Below are 18456 nucleotides of genomic sequence, written 5' to 3'. Positions count from 1 at the left end.
ATTTGGCCCAAAACAATCATACTTCACCACCATCTCGGTGATTGTGGTAACCAATCCGCGAAAGGATAAGGAGTCCCGTAAAAACCTCTTCCCCTTTGAGAATGTTTCAAAACAAGCATTTTATGTACAGGCATTGGTCCTATGGACCACTGCCTGTTCAAATAAAATAACAATGAAACATATAAATATTTTTTTTAAACGATCCCGTTTTCCTTCAATAAATAATATTAAGAACTACTTCTCCTGTTCCACAGTTTCAAGCTTGTACTTTCCGGCCCAACTGAGCATGATGCTCACACTCTTTCATGAGGTACTGATATATTTTCATTCCGACTCTCACAAACAGGTGGGGATATAGCTCAGTGGTAGAGCATTTGACTGCAGATCAAGAGGTCCCTGGTTCAAATCCAGGTGTCCCCTTAGCCTGTTTTGGTTCTTGTGTTTGTAGCTGGGACTTTTCATAAAACCCCTTTGGATCATCATTGACAGAGTCAGTGTTCGCTTGGATCTTACACTTTAACAGCATTACAATGTCACTGCTCAAAACCTGAGAGTAAATGCATTTTTATACAGGGCTCGGTATTCCGTATGGGAAATGTCTGAAAAAGCATTGATTTATTTTGGAATCTGGCTCTTCCTTTCACAGCACCAAACAAAGGGAATGGACTATGAAAGCAATTGACAACTTTGTTTTACAGTTTAGTGCTTCCTTCAATCGCACTACAGAAATTGCATAGAAAAGTGGGCAGCAATGCAGTCAATCTATTCCTCATTTAACCTGTGTCCTCAGTCTTACATGTATTCCACCTCTTCTCTGTGCATACAAAGTATGTGTTTGTTTGAAGCACTTCATTTTTGTGCAATGCATAATCTATTTACTTTCTACTAAAATACGCTGCCCACGTACAAGATGTACGAACCCTAGTTGCAGGTGCAAGCAGGCTGGTCTGAGAAACCAGGCCATTTGCGAACACAAAATAGCTTTTTCTGATGTATTAAATCGAAGGTACATGAAAGGGGTGTTTGGTTGTACCTTCAAATACCAAATTGTAGTGGTATGCAGAAATGTTTTTTCACCGTAATTTGGCCCAAAACAATCATACTTCACCACCATATCAGTGATTGTGGTAATCAATCCACAAAGATAAGTAGTCTCGTAAAAACCTCTTCCCCTTTGAGAATGTTTCAAAACAAACATTTTAATTACAGATATTGGTCCTATGGACCACTGCCTATTCAAATAAAATAACAATTAAACATATACATTTTGTTTTTTAAATGATCCTGTTTTCCTTTAATTAATAATATTAAGAACTACTTCTCCTTTTCCACAGTTTCAAGCTTGTACTTTGTGGCCCAACTGAGCTTGATCCTCTCACTCTTTCATGATGTACTGTTATATTGTCATTCTGATCTTTGAAAACAGTTGGGGATATAGCTCAGTGGTAGAGCATTTGACTGCAGATCAAGAGGTCCCTGGTTCAAATCCGGGTGTCCCCTAAACCTATTTTGGTTCTGGTGTTTGTAGCTAGGATCTTTCATAAAGTCCCTTTGGATCACCATTGACAGAGTCTGTGTTCAGTTGGATCTTATACTTTATTAGCATTACAGTGTCACTGCTCAAAACCTGGGAATAAATGCATTTTTACACAGGGCGTGGGAACTTTCTGAAACATCATTGATTTATTTTGGAATCCGGCTCTTCCTTTCACAGCTTCAAACAAAGAGAATGACTATGAAAACAATTGAAAACTTTGTTATACAGTTTGGTGCTTCCTTGTAGCGCACTAAAGAAATGGCATAGTATACTCGGCAGCGCTGCAGTCAATCTATTTCTCATTTAACATGTGTCCTCAGTCTTACATATATTCCTTCTCTCCTCTGTGCATACAAAATATGTGTTTGTTTAAAGCACTTCATTCTTGTGCAACGTAGAAACTATTTAATTTATCCTTAAAACCTCTGCCTACGTGCAAAATGTATGAACCCTCGTTGCAGATGAAAAAAGGCTGGCTCGAAGACTCAGGTCATTTTCGAACACAAAATGGCCTTTTCTGATATATTAAATTGATGGTACTTGAAAGGGACATTTGGGTGTACCTTCCAAATACCAAATTGCAGTGGTATGTAGAAATGTTTTTCGTCCATCATTTGGCCCAAAACAATCATACTTCACCACCATCTCGGTGATTGTGGTAACCAATCCGCGAAAGGATAAGGAGTCCCGTAAAAACCTCTTCCCCTTTGAGAATGTTTCAAAACAAGCATTTTATGTACAGGCATTGGTCCTATGGACCACTGCCTGTTCAAATAAAATAACAATGAAACATATAAATATTTTTTTTAAACGATCCCGTTTTCCTTCAATAAATATTATTAAGAACTACTTCTCCTGTTCCACAGTTTCAAGCTTGTACTTTCCGGCCCAACTGAGCATGATGCTCACACTCTTTCATGAGGTACTGATATATTTTCATTCCGACTCTCACAAACAGGTGGGGATATAGCTCAGTGGTAGAGCATTTGACTGCAGATCAAGAGGTCCCTGGTTCAAATCCAGGTGTCCCCTTAGCCTGTTTTGGTTCTTGTGTTTGTAGCTGGGACTTTTCATAAAACCCCTTTGGATCATCATTGACAGAGTCAGTGTTCGCTTGGATCTTACACTTTAACAGCATTACAATGTCACTGCTCAAAACCTGTGAGTAAATGCATTTTTATACAGGGCTCGGTATTCCGTATGGGAAATGTCTGAAAAAGCATTGATTTATTTTGGAATCTGGCTCTTCCTTTCACAGCACCAAACAAAGGGAATGGACTATGAAAGCAATTGACAACTTTGTTTTACAGTTTAGTGCTTCCTTCAATCGCACTACAGAAATTGCATAGAAAAGTGGGCAGCAATGCAGTCAATCTATTCCTCATTTAACCTGTGTCCTCAGTCTTACATGTATTCCACCTCTTCTCTGTGCATACAAAGTATGTGTTTGTTTGAAGCACTTCATTTTTGTGCAATGCATAATCTATTTACTTTCTACTAAAATACGCTGCCCACGTACAAGATGTACGAACCCTAGTTGCAGGTGCAAGCAGGCTGGTCTGAGAAACCAGGCCATTTGCGAACACAAAATAGCTTTTTCTGATGTATTAAATCGAAGGTACATGAAAGGGGTGTTTGGTTGTACCTTCAAATACCAAATTGTAGTGGTATGCAGAAATGTTTTTTCACCGTAATTTGGCCCAAAACAATCATACTTCACCACCATATCAGTGATTGTGGTAATCAATCCACAAAGATAAGTAGTCTCGTAAAAACCTCTTCCCCTTTGAGAATGTTTCAAAACAAACATTTTAATTACAGATATTGGTCATATGGACCACTGCCTATTCAAATAAAATACCAATTAAACATATACATTTTGTTTTTTAAATGATCCTGTTTTCCTTTAATTAATAATATTAAGAACTACTTCTCCTTTTCCACAGTTTCAAGCTCGTACTTTGTGGCCCAACTGAGCTTGAGCCTCTCACTCTTTCATGATGTACTGATATATTGTCATTCTGATGTTTGAAAGCAGTGGGGGATATAGCTCAGTGGTAGAGCATTTGACTGCAGATCAAGAGGTCTCTGGTTCAAATCCGGGTGTCCCCTAAAACTCTTTTGGTTTTGGTGTTTGTTGCTGGGATCTTTCATAAAGTCCCTATGGATCACCATTGACAGAGTCAGTGTTCAGTTGGATCTTATACTTTATTAGCATTACAGTGTCACTGCTCAAAACCTGGGAATAAATGCATTTTTACACAGGGCGTGGGAACTTTCTGAAACATCATTGATTTATTTTGGAATCCGGCTCTTCCTTTCACAGCTTCAAGCAAAGAGAATCACTATGAAAACAATTGAAAACTTTGTTATACAGTTTGGTGCTTCCTTGTAGCGCACTAAAGAAATGGCATAGTATACTCGGCAGCGCTGCAGTCAATCTATTTCTCATTTAACCTGTGTCCTCAGTCTTACATATATTCCTCCTCTCCTCTGTGCATACAAAATATGTGTTTGTTTAAAGCACTTCATTCTTGTGCAACGTAGAAACTATTTAATTTCTCCTTAAAACCTCTGCCTACGTGCAAAATGTATGAACCCTCGTTGCAGATGAAAAAAGGCTGGCTCGAAGACTCAGGTCATTTTCGAACACAAAATGGCCTTTTCTGATATATTAAATTGATGGTACTTGAAAGGGACATTTGGGTGTACCTTCCAAATACCAAATTGCAGTGGTATGTAGAAATGTTTTTCGTCCATCATTTGGCCCAAAACAATCATACTTCACCACCATCTCGGTGATTGTGGTAACCAATCCGCGAAAGGATAAGGCGTCCCGTAAAAACCTCTTCCCCTTTGAGAATGTTTCAAAACAAGCATTTTATGTACAGGCATTGGTCCTATGGACCACTGCCTGTTCAAATAAAATAACAATGAAACATATAAATATTTTTTTTAAACGATCCCGTTTTCCTTCAATAAATAATATTAAGAACTACTTCTCCTGTTCCACAGTTTCAAGCTTGTACTTTCCGGCCCAACTGAGCATGATGCTCACACTCTTTCATGAGGTACTGATATATTTTCATTCCGACTCTCACAAACAGGTGGGGATATAGCTCAGTGGTAGAGCATTTGACTGCAGATCAAGAGGTCCCTGGTTCAAATCCAGGTGTCCCTTTGGGCTGTTTTGGTTCTTGTGTTTGTAGCTGGGACTTTTCATAAAACCCCTTTGGATCATCATTGACAGAGTCAGTGTTCGCTTGGATCTTACACTTTAACAGCATTACAATGTCACTGCTCAAAACCTGAGAGTAAATGCATTTTTATACAGGGCTCGGTATTCCGTATGGGAAATGTCTGAAAAAGCATTGATTTATTTTGGAATCTGGCTCTTCCTTTCACAGCACCAAACAAAGGGAATGGACTATGAAAGCAATTGGCAACTTTGTTTTACAGTTTAGTGCTTCCTTCAATCGCACTACAGAAATTGCATAGAAAAGTGGGCAGCAATGCAGTCAATCTATTCCTCATTTAACCTGTGTCCTCAGTCTTACATGTATTCCACCTCTTCTCCGTGCATACAAAGTATGTGTTTGTTTGAAGCACTTCATTTTTGTGCAATGCATAATCTATTTACTTTCTACTAAAATACGCTGCCCACGTACAAGATGTACGAACCCTAGTTGCAGGTGCAAGCAGGCTGGTCTGAGACACCAGGCCATTTGCGAACACAAAATAGCTTTTTCTGATGTATTAAATCGAAGGTACATGAAAGGGGTGTTTGGTTGTACCTTCAAATACCAAATTGTAGTGGTATGCAGAAATGTTTTTTCACCGTAATTTGGCCCAAAACAATCATACTTCACCACCATATCAGTGATTGTGGTAATCAATCCACAAAGATAAGTAGTCTCGTAAAAACCTCTTCCCCTTTGAGAATGTTTCAAAACATACATTTTAATTACAGATATTGGTCCTATGGACCACTGCCTATTCAAATAAAATAACAATTAAACATATACATTTTGTTTTTTAAATGATCCTGTTTTTCTTTAATTAATAATATTAAGAACTACTTCTCCTTTTCCACAGTTTCAAGCTCGTACTTTGTGGCCCAACTGAGCTTGAGCCTCTCACTCTTTCATGATGTACTGATATATTGTCATTCTGATCTTTGAAAACAGTTGGGGATATAGCTCAGTGGTAGAGCATTTGACTGCAGATCAAGAGGTCCCTGGTTCAAATCCGGGTGTCCCCTAAACCTATTTTGGTTTTGGTGTTTGTAGCTGGGATCTTTCATAAAGTCCCTATGGATCACCATTGACAGAGTCAGTGTTCAGTTGGATCTTATACTTTATTAGCATTACATTGTCACTGCTCAAAACCTGGGAATAAATGCATTTTTACACAGGGCGTGGGAACTTTCTGAAACATCATTGATTTATTTTGGAATCCGGCTCTTCCTTTCACAGCTTCAAGCAAAGAGAATCACTATGAAAACAATTGAAAACTTTGTTATACAGTTTGGTGCTTCCTTGTAGCGCACTAAAGAAATGGCATAGTATACTCGGCAGCGCTGCAGTCAATCTATTTCTCATTTAACCTGTGTCCTCAGTCTTACATATATTCCTCCTCTCCTCTGTGCATACAAAATATGTGTTTGTTTAAAGCACTTCATTCTTGTGCAACGTAGAAACTATTTAATTTCTCCTTAAAACCTCTGCCTACGTGCAAAATGTATGAACCCTCGTTGCAGATGAAAAAAGGCTGGCTCGAAGACTCAGGCCATTTTCGAACACAAAATGGCCTTTTCTGATATATTAAATTGATGGTACTTGAAAGGGACGTTTGGGTGTACCTTCCAAATACCAAATTGCAGTGGTATGTAAAAATGTTTTTCGTCCATCATTTGGCCCAAAACAATCATACTTCACCACCATCTCGGTGATTGTGGTAACCAATCCGCGAAAGGATAAGGCGTCCCGTAAAAACCTCTTTCCCTTTGAGAATGTTTCAAAACAAGCATTTTATGTACAAGCATTGGTCCTATGGACCACTGCCTGTTCAAATAAAATAACAATGAAACATATAAATATTTTTTTTAAACGATCCCGTTTTCCTTCAATAAATAATATTAAGAACTACTTCTCCTGTTCCACAGTTTCAAGCTTGTACTTTCCGGCCCAACTGAGCATGATGCTCACACTCTTTCATGAGGTACTGATATATTTTCATTCCGATTCTCACAAACAGGTGGGGATATAGCTCAGTGGTAGAGCATTTGACTGCAGATCAAGAGGTCCCTAGTTCAAATCCAGGTGTCCCCTTGGCCTGTTTTGGTTCTTGTGTTTGTAGCTGGGACTTTTCATAAAACCCCTTTGGATCATCATTGACAGAGTCAGTGTTCGCTTGGATCTTACACTTTAATAGCATTACAATGTCACTGCTCAAAACCTGAGAGTAAATGCATTTTTATACAGGGCTCGGTATTTCGTATGGGAAATGTCTGAAAAAGCATTGATTTATTTTGGAATCTGGCTCTTCCTTTCACAGCACCAAACAAAGGGAATGGACTATGAAAGCAATTGACAACTTTGTTTTACAGTTTGGTGCTTCCTTCGATCGCACTACAGAAATTGCATAGAAAAGTGGGCAGAAATGCAGTCAATCTATTCCTCATTTAACCTGTGTCCTCAGTCTTACATGTATTCCACCTCTTCTCTGTGCATACAAAGTATGTGTTTGTTTGAAGCACTTCATTTTTGTGCAATGCATAATCTATTTACTTTCTACTAAAAAACGCTGCCCACGTACAAGATGTATGAACCCTAGTTGCAGGTGCAAGCAGGCTGGTCTGAGAAACCAGGCCATTTGCGAACACAAAATTGCTTTTTCTGATGTATTAAATCGAAGGTACATGAAATGGGTGTTTGGTTGTACCTTCAAATACCAAATTGTAGTGGTATGTAGAAATGTTTTTTCACCGTAATTTGGCCCAAAACAATCATACTTCACCACCATATCAGTGATTGTGGTAATCATTCCACAAAGATAAGTAGTCTCGTAAAAACCTGTTCCTCTTTGAGAATGTTTCAAAACAAACATTTTAATTACAGATATTGGTCCTATGGACCACTGCCTATTCAAATAAAATAACAATTAAACATATACATTTTGTTTTTTAAATGATCCTGTTTTCCTTTAATTAATAATATTAAGAACTATTTCTCCTTTTCCACAGTTTCAAGCTCGTACTTTGTGGCCCAACTGAGCTTGAGCCTCTCACTCTTTCATGATGTACTGTTATATTGTCATTCTGATCTTTGAAAACAGTTGGGGATATAGCTCAGTGGTAGAGCATTTGACTGCAGATCAAGAGGTCCCTGGTTCAAATCCAGGTGTCCCCTAAACCTATTTTGGTTCTGGTGTTTGTAGCTAGGATCTTTCATAAAGTCCCTTTGGATCACCATTGACAGAGTCTGTGTTCAGTTGGATCTTATACTTTATTAGCATTACAGTGTCACTGCTCAAAACCTGGGAATAAATGCATTTTTACACAGGGCGTGGGAACTTTCTGAAACATCATTGATTTATTTTGGAATCCGGCTCTTCCTTTCACAGCTTCAAACAAAGAGAATGACTATGAAAACAATTGAAAACTTTGTTATACAGTTTGGTGCTTCCTTGTAGCGCACTAAAGAAATGGCATAGTATACTCGGCAGCTCTGCAGTCAATCTATTTCTCATTTAACATGTGTCCTCAGTCTTACATATATTCCTCCTCTCCTCTGTGCATACAAAATATGTGTTCGTTTAAAGCACTTCATTCTTGTGCAACGTAGAAACTATTTAATTTCTCCTTAAAACCTCTGCCTACGCGCAAAATGTATGAACCCTCGTTGCAGATGAAAAAAGGCTGGCTCGAAGACTCAGGTCATTTTCGAACACAAAATGGCCTTTTCTGATATATTAAATTGATGGTACTTGAAAGGGACATTTGGGTGTACCTTCCAAATGCCAAATTGCAGTGGTATGTAGAAATGTTTTTCGTCCATCACTTGGCCCAAAACAATCATACTTCACCACCATCTCGGTGATTGTGGTAACCAATCCGCGAAAGGATAAGGAGTCCCGTAAAAACCTATTCCCCTTTGAGAATGTTTCAAAACAAGCATTTTATGTACAGGCATTGGTCCTAAGGACCACTGCCTGTTCAAATAAAATAACAATGAAACATATAAATATTTTTTTTAAACGATCCCGTTTTCCTTCAATAAATAATATTAAGAACTACTTCTCCTGTTCCACAGTTTCAAGCTTGTACTTTCCGGCCCAACTGAGCATGATGCTCACACTCTTTCATGAGGTACTGATATATTTTCATTCCGACTCACACAAACAGGTGGGGATATAGCTCAGTGGTAGAGCATTTGACTGCAGATCAAGAGGTCCCTGGTTCAAATCCAGGTGTACCCTTGGCCTGTTTTGGTTCTTGTGTTTGTAGCTGGGACTTTTCATAAAACCCCTTTGGATCATCATTGACAGGGTCAGTTTTCGCTTGGATCTTACACTTTAATAGCATTTTAATGTCACTGCTCAAAACCTGAGAGTAAATGCATTTTTATACAGGGCTCGGTATTTCGTATGGGAAATGTCTGAAAAAGCATTGATTTATTTTGGAATCTGGCTCTTCCTTTCACAGCACCAAACAAAGGGAATGGACTATGAAAGCAATTGACAACTTTGTTTTACAGTTTGGTGCTTCCTTCGATCGCACTACAGAAATTGCATAGAAAAGTGGGCAGAAATGCAGTCAATCTATTCCTCATTTAACCTGTGTCCTCAGTCTTACATGTATTCCACCTCTTCTCTGTGCATACAAAGTATGTGTTTGTTTGAAGCACTTCATTTTTGTGCAATGCATAATCTATTTACTTTCTACTAAAAAACGCTGCCCACGTACAAGATGTATGAACCCTAGTTGCAGGTGCAAGCAGGCTGGTCTGAGAAACCAGGCCATTTGCGAACACAAAATTGCTTTTTCTGATGTATTAAATCGAAGGTACATGAAATGGGTGTTTGGTTGTACCTTCAAATACCAAATTGTAGTGGTATGTAGAAATGTTTTTTCACCGTAATTTGGCCCAAAACAATCATACTTCACCACCATATCAGTGATTGTGGTAATCATTCCACAAAGATAAGTAGTCTCGTAAAAACCTGTTCCTCTTTGAGAATGTTTCAAAACAAACATTTTAATTACAGATATTGGTCCTATGGACCACTGCCTATTCAAATAAAATAACAATTAAACATATACATTTTGTTTTTTAAATGATCCTGTTTTCCTTTAATTAATAATATTAAGAACTATTTCTCCTTTTCCACAGTTTCAAGCTCGTACTTTGTGGCCCAACTGAGCTTGAGCCTCTCACTCTTTCATGATGTACTGTTATATTGTCATTCTGATCTTTGAAAACAGTTGGGGATATAGCTCAGTGGTAGAGCATTTGACTGCAGATCAAGAGGTCCCTGGTTCAAATCCAGGTGTCCCCTAAACCTATTTTGGTTCTGGTGTTTGTAGCTAGGATCTTTCATAAAGTCCCTTTGGATCACCATTGACAGAGTCTGTGTTCAGTTGGATCTTATACTTTATTAGCATTACAGTGTCACTGCTCAAAACCTGGGAATAAATGCATTTTTACACAGGGCGTGGGAACTTTCTGAAACATCATTGATTTATTTTGGAATCCGGCTCTTCCTTTCACAGCTTCAAACAAAGAGAATGACTATGAAAACAATTGAAAACTTTGTTATACAGTTTGGTGCTTCCTTGTAGCGCACTAAAGAAATGGCATAGTATACTCGGCAGCTCTGCAGTCAATCTATTTCTCATTTAACATGTGTCCTCAGTCTTACATATATTCCTCCTCTCCTCTGTGCATACAAAATATGTGTTCGTTTAAAGCACTTCATTCTTGTGCAACGTAGAAACTATTTAATTTCTCCTTAAAACCTCTGCCTACGCGCAAAATGTATGAACCCTCGTTGCAGATGAAAAAAGGCTGGCTCGAAGACTCAGGTCATTTTCGAACACAAAATGGCCTTTTCTGATATATTAAATTGATGGTACTTGAAAGGGACATTTGGGTGTACCTTCCAAATGCCAAATTGCAGTGGTATGTAGAAATGTTTTTCGTCCATCACTTGGCCCAAAACAATCATACTTCACCACCATCTCGGTGATTGTGGTAACCAATCCGCGAAAGGATAAGGAGTCCCGTAAAAACCTCTTCCCCTTTGAGAATGTTTCAAAACAAGCATTTTATGTACAGGCATTGGTCCTAAGGACCACTGCCTGTTCAAATAAAATAACAATGAAACATATAAATATTTTTTTTAAACGATCCCGTTTTCCTTCAATAAATAATATTAAGAACTACTTCTCCTGTTCCACAGTTTCAAGCTTGTACTTTCCGGCCCAACTGAGCATGATGCTCACACTCTTTCATGAGGTACTGATATATTTTCATTCCGACTCACACAAACAGGAGGGGATATAGCTCAGTGGTAGAGCATTTGACTGCAGATCAAGAGGTCCCTGGTTCAAATCCAAGTGTCCCCTTGGCCTGTTTTGGTTCTTGTGTTTGTAGCTGGGACTTTTCATAAAACCCCTTTGGATCATCATTGACAGGGTCAGTTTTCGCTTGGATCTTACACTTTAATAGCATTACAATGTCACTGCTCAAAACCTGAGAGTAAATGCATTTTTATACAGGGCTCGGTATTTCGTATGGGAAATGTCTGAAAAAGCATTGATTTATTTTGGAATCTGGCTCTTCCTTTCACAGCACCAAACAAAGGGAATGGACTATGAAAGCAATTGACAACTTTGTTTTACAGTTTGGTGCTTCCTTCGATCGCACTACAGAAATTGCATAGAAAAGTGGGCAGAAATGCAGTCAATCTATTCCTCATTTAACCTGTGTCCTCAGTCTTACATGTATTCCACCTCTTCTCTGTGCATACAAAGTATGTGTTTGTTTGAAGCACTTCATTTTTGTGCAATGCATAATCTATTTACTTTCTACTAAAAAACGCTGCCCACGTACAAGATGTATGAACCCTAGTTGCAGGTGCAAGCAGGCTGGTCTGAGAAACCAGGCCATTTGCGAACACAAAATTGCTTTTTCTGATGTCTTAAATCGAAGGTACATGAAATGGGTGTTTGGTTGTACCTTCAAATACCAAATTGTAGTGGTATGTAGAAATGTTTTTTCACCGTAATTTGGCCCAAAACAATCATACTCCACCACCATATCAGTGATTGTGGTAATCATTCCACAAAGATAAGTAGTCTCGTAAAAACATGTTCCTCTTTGAGAATGTTTCAAAACAAACATTTTAATTACAGATATTGGTCCTATGGACCACTGCCTATTCAAATAAAATAACAATTAAACATATACATTTTGTTTTTTAAATGATCCTGTTTTCCTTTAATTAATAATATTAAGAACTACTTCTCCTTTTCCACAGTTTCAAGCTCGTACTTTGTGGCCCAACTGAGCTTGAGCCTCTCACTCTTTCATGATGTACTGTTATATTGTCATTCTGATCTTTGAAAACAGTTGGGGATATAGCTCAGTGGTAGAGCATTTGACTGTAGATCAAGAGGTCCCTGGTTCAAATCCGGGTGTCCCCTAAACCTATTTTGGTTCTGGTGTTTGTAGCTAGGATCTTTCATAAAGTCCCTTTGGATCACCATTGACAGAGTCTGTGTTCAGTTGGATCTTATACTTTATTAGCATTACAGTGTCACTGCTCAAAACCTGGGAATAAATGCATTTTTACACAGGGCGTGGGAACTTTCTGAAACATCATTGATTTATTTTGGAATCCGGCTCTTCCTTTCACAGCTTCAAACAAAGAGAATGACTATGAAAACAATTGAAAACTTTGTTATACAGTTTGGTGATTCCTTGTAGCGCACTAAAGAAATGGCATAGTATACTCGGCAGCGCTGCAGTCAATCTATTTCTCATTTAACATGTGTCCTCAGTCTTACATATATTCCTTCTCTCCTCTGTGCATACAAAATATGTGTTTGTTTAAAGCACTTCATTCTTGTGCAACGTAGAAACTATTTAATTTCTCCTTAAAACCTCTGCCTACGTGCAAAATGTATGAACCCTCGTTGCAGATGAAAAAAGGCTGGCTCGAAGACTCAGGTCATTTTCGAACACAAAATGGCCTTTTCTGATATATTAAATTGATGGTACTTGAAAGGGACATTTGGGTGTACCTTCCAAATACCAAATTGCAGTGGTATGTAGAAATGTTTTTCGTCCATCATTTGGCCCAAAACAATCATACTTCACCACCATCTCGGTGATTGTGGTAACCAATCCGCGAAAGGATAAGGAGTCCCGTAAAAACCTCTTCCCCTTTGAGAATGTTTCAAAACAAGCATTTTATGTACAGGCATTGGTCCTATGGACCACTGCCTGTTCAAATAAAATAACAATGAAACATATAAATATTTTTTTTAAACGATCCCGTTTTCCTTCAATAAATAATATTAAGAACTACTTCTCCTGTTCCACAGTTTCAAGCTTGTACTTTCCGGCCCAACTGAGCATGATGCTCACACTCTTTCATGAGGTACTGATATATTTTCATTCCGACTCTCACAAACAGTTGGGGATATAGCTCAGTGGTAGAGCATTTGACTGCAGATCAAGAGGTCCCTGGTTCAAATCCAGGTGTCCCCTTAGCCTGTTTTGGTTCTTGTGTTTGTAGCTGGGACTTTTCATAAAACCCCTTTGGATCATCATTGACAGAGTCAGTGTTCGCTTGGATCTTACACTTTAACAGCATTACAATGTCACTGCTCAAAACCTGAGAGTAAATGCATTTTTATACAGGGCTCGGTATTCCGTATGGGAAATGTCTGAAAAAGCATTGATTTATTTTGGAATCTGGCTCTTCCTTTCACAGCACCAAACAAAGGGAATGGACTATGAAAGCAATTGACAACTTTGTTTTACAGTTTAGTGCTTCCTTCAATCGCACTACAGAAATTGCATAGAAAAGTGGGCAGCAATGCAGTCAATCTATTCCTCATTTAACCTGTGTCCTCAGTCTTACATGTATTCCACCTCTTCTCTGTGCATACAAAGTATGTGTTTGTTTGAAGCACTTCATTTTTGTGCAATGCATAATCTATTTACTTTCTACTAAAATACGCTGCCCACGTACAAGATGTACGAACCCTAGTTGCAGGTGCAAGCAGGCTGGTCTGAGAAACCAGGCCATTTGCGAACACAAAATAGCTTTTTCTGATGTATTAAATCGAAGGTACATGAAAGGGGTGTTTGGTTGTACCTTCAAATACCAAATTGTAGTGGTATGCAGAAATGTTTTTTCACCGTAATTTGGCCCAAAACAATCATACTTCACCACCATATCAGTGATTGTGGTAATCAATCCACAAAGATAAGTAGTCTCGTAAAAACCTCTTCCCCTTTGAGAATGTTTCAAAACATACATTTTAATTACAGATATTGGTCCTATGGACCACTGCCTATTCAAATAAAATAACAATTAAACATATACATTTTGTTTTTTAAATGATCCTGTTTTTCTTTAATTAATAATATTAAGAACTACTTCTCCTTTTCCACAGTTTCAAGCTCGTACTTTGTGGCCCAACTGAGCTTGAGCCTCTCACTCTTTCATGATGTACTGATATATTGTCATTCTGATCTTTGAAAACAGTTGGGGATATAGCTCAGTGGTAGAGCATTTGACTGCAGATCAAGAGGTCCCTGGTTCAAATCCGGGTGTCCCCTAAACCTATTTTGGTTTTGGTGTTTGTAGCTGGGATCTTTCATAAAGTCCCTATGGATCACCATTGACAGAGTCAGTGTTCAGTTGGATCTTATACTTTATTAGCATTACATTGTCACTGCTCAAAACCTGGGAATAAATGCATTTTTACACAGGGCGTGGGAACTTTCTGAAACATCATTGATTTATTTTGGAATCCGGCTCTTCCTTTCACAGCTTCAAGCAAAGAGAATCACTATGAAAACAATTGAAAACTTTGTTATACAGTTTGGTGCTTCCTTGTAGCGCACTAAAGAAATGGCATAGTATACTCGGCAGCGCTGCAGTCAATCTATTTCTCATTTAACCTGTGTCCTCAGTCTTACATATATTCCTCCTCTCCTCTGTGCATACAAAATATGTGTTTGTTTAAAGCACTTCATTCTTGTGCAACGTAGAAACTATTTAATTTCTCCTTAAAACCTCTGCCTACGTGCAAAATGTATGAACCCTCGTTGCAGATGAAAAAAGGCTGGCTCGAAGACTCAGGCCATTTTCGAACACAAAATGGCCTTTTCTGATATATTAAATTGATGGTACTTGAAAGGGACGTTTGGGTGTACCTTCCAAATACCAAATTGCAGTGGTATGTAGAAATGTTTTTCGTCCATCATTTGGCCAAAAACAATCATACTTCACCACCATCTCGGTGATTGTGGTAACTGTTGGACTTGGCCCTTCTGGCCGGTTCACCCCGAAACTTTTTGCTTAAAATGGTGACTTGGTTTAGTGATTTTAGTGACTTCTGCGCACTTTACCGCTGTGTCCCAGGGTAAAGTGCGTGCGTGTTGTGAGGTTGGCCTGCCCTCCCATAGGAATGCATGGGGGAATGTATGTGTCCCGGTGGTTCCTGATGCGTGGGGTGTGCAGGCCCGTGTTTGGTATGTGCGGACTCGTGGGAGTGAATGCTGCGCGTTGATGTGTGCAGCGTGCATGTACCTGGTGTGGAAGTGCCACTTCTAGAAGTGGGCACTTCAGTGTGCAGTCTGAAATGTGTGGCTTGTCTGGTGATTGGCTGGTGAGGTCAGGTGACGGACTAGGGAATTCCCCAGAGTCAGGAGGAGTCACCCAGTGGTGAATGGGGAATTAGCATGTAGATGGCTGGGGAGGAGTGTACCTGGGTCCTGAATAGGACAGGGCTCCCCCACACAATGCTGGCGCCGGCCCCTGTGGTGCGTCTAATGACCCTAGCCCTGCCAGTGAATAGAGTGAGGGGCTGAGCACATCAAGGGTGCTCCCCAACCAGCTGCGACTGGTTTTCCCCCTCACCCTGAACCCAGAACAAAGGATTTCACTGTATAAAAATGGGGCTGCGTCCCCACAGAAGTTGTTCTCTTGCAGGATCATCTGAAGGGGGGCCTGCTGCTGCTGGGCGCCAGGAGAGACCGCCACTGGGGACTGCCTCCCTGCTGGAGGACCCTGTGTGCTGGCTCTGGGCCCAGCCTTTGCCCCCTGTTCTTTGAGGACTCTTTGCTGGACCTTTTTGGTTGATCTGCAGCGCCTGGGAGCGTTCCTGGAACTTTGTAGCGCTGTGCGCGCTGTCTCCTGGACTGGCTCTCTTTGTAGCGCCTGGGAGCGCTTGTAAGGCTTTCCAGCGCTGGGAGCGCTGTGCGTGACTTTATAGCGCTGTGTGCGCTTTGATTTTGATAGCGGGTGCCCACCCCGCGGTCCGGACGGTGTCTGCCAAGTTCGGCGGGTGCCCACCCCGCCGTTGTGCTCGCTGGCGAGGGAGCCTACCCCTCTCATTTGCCAAGGAATTCACCGCCGCGGCCGGGCTTCAGCCGGAAGTCAGGCAGGCCTGGGGGCGGGTCCCGAGACGGAAGCAGGAAGCGGACGGGAGCCTACCCCGCGCTCCTGGGCAGTGAAGATCCAGGCGGGAGCCTACCCCGCGCTGGACCCGAGCGAGGAGAAGTGCGGCCGGAGCTGGTGCGGAGGGGGCGCGAGGCACATTGTCGGTGCCTGCCCCTCCGCGTTGCAAGGAAGCCTCGGCGTCCGCCGGGAGGAGAGACGACGCGGGAGTCCCCGAGCAGCCCGGTGAGTGTGTAGCAGGGCTGGGGGACTCCGCGCATGCGCTGGGGGTGCGGGGGCCGTGTCAGAGCCCCGTGAAGGCTCCAACGTTGCCTGGCCGAGTAGTGGCCACCGGAGCGGCCCCAGAAGGCAGTGGGCTGCTCCAGCGTGAAGGGCACCATTCTTTCCGAGCCCCGTGAGGCTCCAACGAGGGGCATTATATTTCCCCAGAGTCCAGTGTGACTCCGAACACGGGGGCAGTGTTTCCGAGCCCCGAGAGGCTCCCACGAGGCCCGCATTAGTTGCCCAGAGCGCCCTGAGCGCTCCAACGAAGGGGAGCGTTCTTGTTTAGAGCCTGCGAGGCTCTAGAGGGCATATTTTTGAGTGGACAGAGCCCAGAGAGGGCTCCAGAGGCACGCAGTGCCTGAAGTTCGTTCTCCAGCTGCCCAGCACTTAGTGGGCAGCTGCAACGTTTAGGTGGTGGCCTCTGTGTTCTAGCTTGCGCAGCTTGCGCAGCCGGGCCCTGAATATTCTGGACACAGAGCGTCCTAGCCTGGACAAGGCCAGTTGGCCTAGGGACTGCCACAGGTGGTGGCATATGAGTTCTTGCGCAATTGTTTCCTACTTACACCTCTGAATGTTTTGTGCATCATGTGTTTCCTTTGCTCTACACCTCTGAATGTTTTGTGCATCATGTGTTTCCTGTGCTCTGCACCTCTGAATGTTTTCCTGCATCATGTGTAACGTTCTCTTACCCCTACAGGTATTGTGATACGTAGGTGGTTGTTGCTTTCTCCTAGTACAGGTGGTGCTAGTGAGGTTCTAGTTCCCTGCGTGACAGTCTCCTAAGATAGTTAGGGTTACGTAGGAGGTACTTCCCCGATACCAGTGAGTACTGGTTGTGTGCTATACAGTTATTTTTGTGCTACAGTGATTTTATATATTTATGTGCTAACTATCCAAAGGTGCTATTTCCTGACAGTGGTCCAGTTGGCCCTGTCTTGTACATAATCCCTTGTAAATTCTGCCCGTGCCTGTTGGCACATTGTAAAGTGTGTGTTTTTATCTAATGTGTTTTAGTATAATACAAAGGCTATTTTTATAGAATACCTTGTGTGGAGTTTCCTTTGTGGTGGGCCTTGGTTGTTGTTGCTGGGTGCGCGCGCAAACGCTTTACACATCGCCTCAGAGATAAGCCTGACTGCTCGTGCCAAGCTACCAAGGGGGTGAGCAGGGGTTATCTTTGGCGTGTAACTTCCTTGCCCTGACTAGAGTGGTGGTTTCTGCCTGACTTTGGCGCAAGCCTCAGCCAACCCGAAACCGCCAGGTCTAACATTGGTGGCAGCGGCGGGATTTGGACTTGCGTTTGCGCTGTACCGCAGCAGCGACTGGCTACACCACAAAACTCTGCATTAGATAAATCACATTTTAGGGATTATTGTTTTGAAGTTCCTTTATTTCTTCTCCTGAAGGTATCATTGTGTAATTGTGTCCAGTACATTTGTCCCCCGCCCTGCGCCCAGAGTTTGGTACCTGTGTCACGTGGTGGTCAGGTTGAGGGATCAGGGGTGGTAGAAACTGCCTTACCAGTCCGAGGGGAGGGTTGTGTGTGGATGGTGTGTGGGGCACTAGACAGTGAGTGTGAGTTCTCCAGGATAGAGAGCTCACTGAAACCTTTTGTGAATTGTATACTCCTGTGTAGCTCCGACCCCCAGGTTCCTTGTGTTGAACTCTTCTCAGGAACGTCCGCCAAAATGGAGCCTGCTTTTAATTTCTGTGGTCTGTTTAGGTACAGTAGGTTGGAGCTGGTAAGGTTCTGTGAGGAGAGGGACATAGAGGTGGGTGAGTTAGATACCCAGTACAAACTGAGGGACAACCTGATCACTTGGCAAAAGGTTGAGTGGGAGCGAGAGCGCAGCGAGGAAGATAGGGCCCGGGCCGCACGCCGAGAGGGTGGTGGGTCTGAGGGGAGCCCTGAGGAATCTGAGGAGGAGGAAGGTTACCTGACAGGGACGTCA

The 18456-nt window shown here is 41.6% G+C and overlaps 14 non-coding genes across 14 annotated transcripts; all 14 read left to right on the top strand.

The window, feature by feature from the left end:
* Positions 1 to 348: 348 nt before the first annotated feature.
* TRNAC-GCA (transfer RNA cysteine (anticodon GCA)) lies at positions 349 to 420 on the top strand. The gene has a single exon. It is a non-coding gene; the product is annotated as a tRNA-Cys (tRNA).
* A 1008-nt stretch (positions 421 to 1428) lies between these two features.
* On the top strand, positions 1429 to 1500 carry TRNAC-GCA (transfer RNA cysteine (anticodon GCA)). The gene has a single exon. It is a non-coding gene; the product is annotated as a tRNA-Cys (tRNA).
* A 997-nt stretch (positions 1501 to 2497) lies between these two features.
* On the top strand, positions 2498 to 2569 carry TRNAC-GCA (transfer RNA cysteine (anticodon GCA)). The gene has a single exon. It is a non-coding gene; the product is annotated as a tRNA-Cys (tRNA).
* A 1008-nt stretch (positions 2570 to 3577) lies between these two features.
* On the top strand, positions 3578 to 3649 carry TRNAC-GCA (transfer RNA cysteine (anticodon GCA)). The gene has a single exon. It is a non-coding gene; the product is annotated as a tRNA-Cys (tRNA).
* A 997-nt stretch (positions 3650 to 4646) lies between these two features.
* On the top strand, positions 4647 to 4718 carry TRNAC-GCA (transfer RNA cysteine (anticodon GCA)). The gene has a single exon. It is a non-coding gene; the product is annotated as a tRNA-Cys (tRNA).
* A 1008-nt stretch (positions 4719 to 5726) lies between these two features.
* On the top strand, positions 5727 to 5798 carry TRNAC-GCA (transfer RNA cysteine (anticodon GCA)). The gene has a single exon. It is a non-coding gene; the product is annotated as a tRNA-Cys (tRNA).
* Positions 5799 to 6795: 997 nt separating this feature from the next.
* Positions 6796 to 6867, top strand: TRNAC-GCA (transfer RNA cysteine (anticodon GCA)). The gene has a single exon. It is a non-coding gene; the product is annotated as a tRNA-Cys (tRNA).
* Positions 6868 to 7875: 1008 nt separating this feature from the next.
* TRNAC-GCA (transfer RNA cysteine (anticodon GCA)) lies at positions 7876 to 7947 on the top strand. Its single transcript has one exon. It is a non-coding gene; the product is annotated as a tRNA-Cys (tRNA).
* A 997-nt stretch (positions 7948 to 8944) lies between these two features.
* On the top strand, positions 8945 to 9016 carry TRNAC-GCA (transfer RNA cysteine (anticodon GCA)). The gene has a single exon. It is a non-coding gene; the product is annotated as a tRNA-Cys (tRNA).
* A 1008-nt stretch (positions 9017 to 10024) lies between these two features.
* TRNAC-GCA (transfer RNA cysteine (anticodon GCA)) lies at positions 10025 to 10096 on the top strand. Its single transcript has one exon. It is a non-coding gene; the product is annotated as a tRNA-Cys (tRNA).
* Positions 10097 to 11093: 997 nt separating this feature from the next.
* Positions 11094 to 11165, top strand: TRNAC-GCA (transfer RNA cysteine (anticodon GCA)). The gene has a single exon. It is a non-coding gene; the product is annotated as a tRNA-Cys (tRNA).
* A 1008-nt stretch (positions 11166 to 12173) lies between these two features.
* On the top strand, positions 12174 to 12245 carry TRNAY-GUA (transfer RNA tyrosine (anticodon GUA)). Its single transcript has one exon. It is a non-coding gene; the product is annotated as a tRNA-Tyr (tRNA).
* Positions 12246 to 13242: 997 nt separating this feature from the next.
* On the top strand, positions 13243 to 13314 carry TRNAC-GCA (transfer RNA cysteine (anticodon GCA)). The gene has a single exon. It is a non-coding gene; the product is annotated as a tRNA-Cys (tRNA).
* A 1008-nt stretch (positions 13315 to 14322) lies between these two features.
* TRNAC-GCA (transfer RNA cysteine (anticodon GCA)) lies at positions 14323 to 14394 on the top strand. Its single transcript has one exon. It is a non-coding gene; the product is annotated as a tRNA-Cys (tRNA).
* The last annotated feature ends 4062 nt before the right edge of the window (positions 14395 to 18456 follow it).

The sequence above is a fragment of the Triturus cristatus genome, chromosome 4_1 (genome assembly GCF_964204655.1).
Source record: "Triturus cristatus chromosome 4_1, aTriCri1.1, whole genome shotgun sequence".
NCBI lineage: Eukaryota > Metazoa > Chordata > Amphibia > Caudata > Salamandridae > Triturus > Triturus cristatus.
This window is presented reverse-complemented; position numbering and strand designations above follow the sequence as displayed.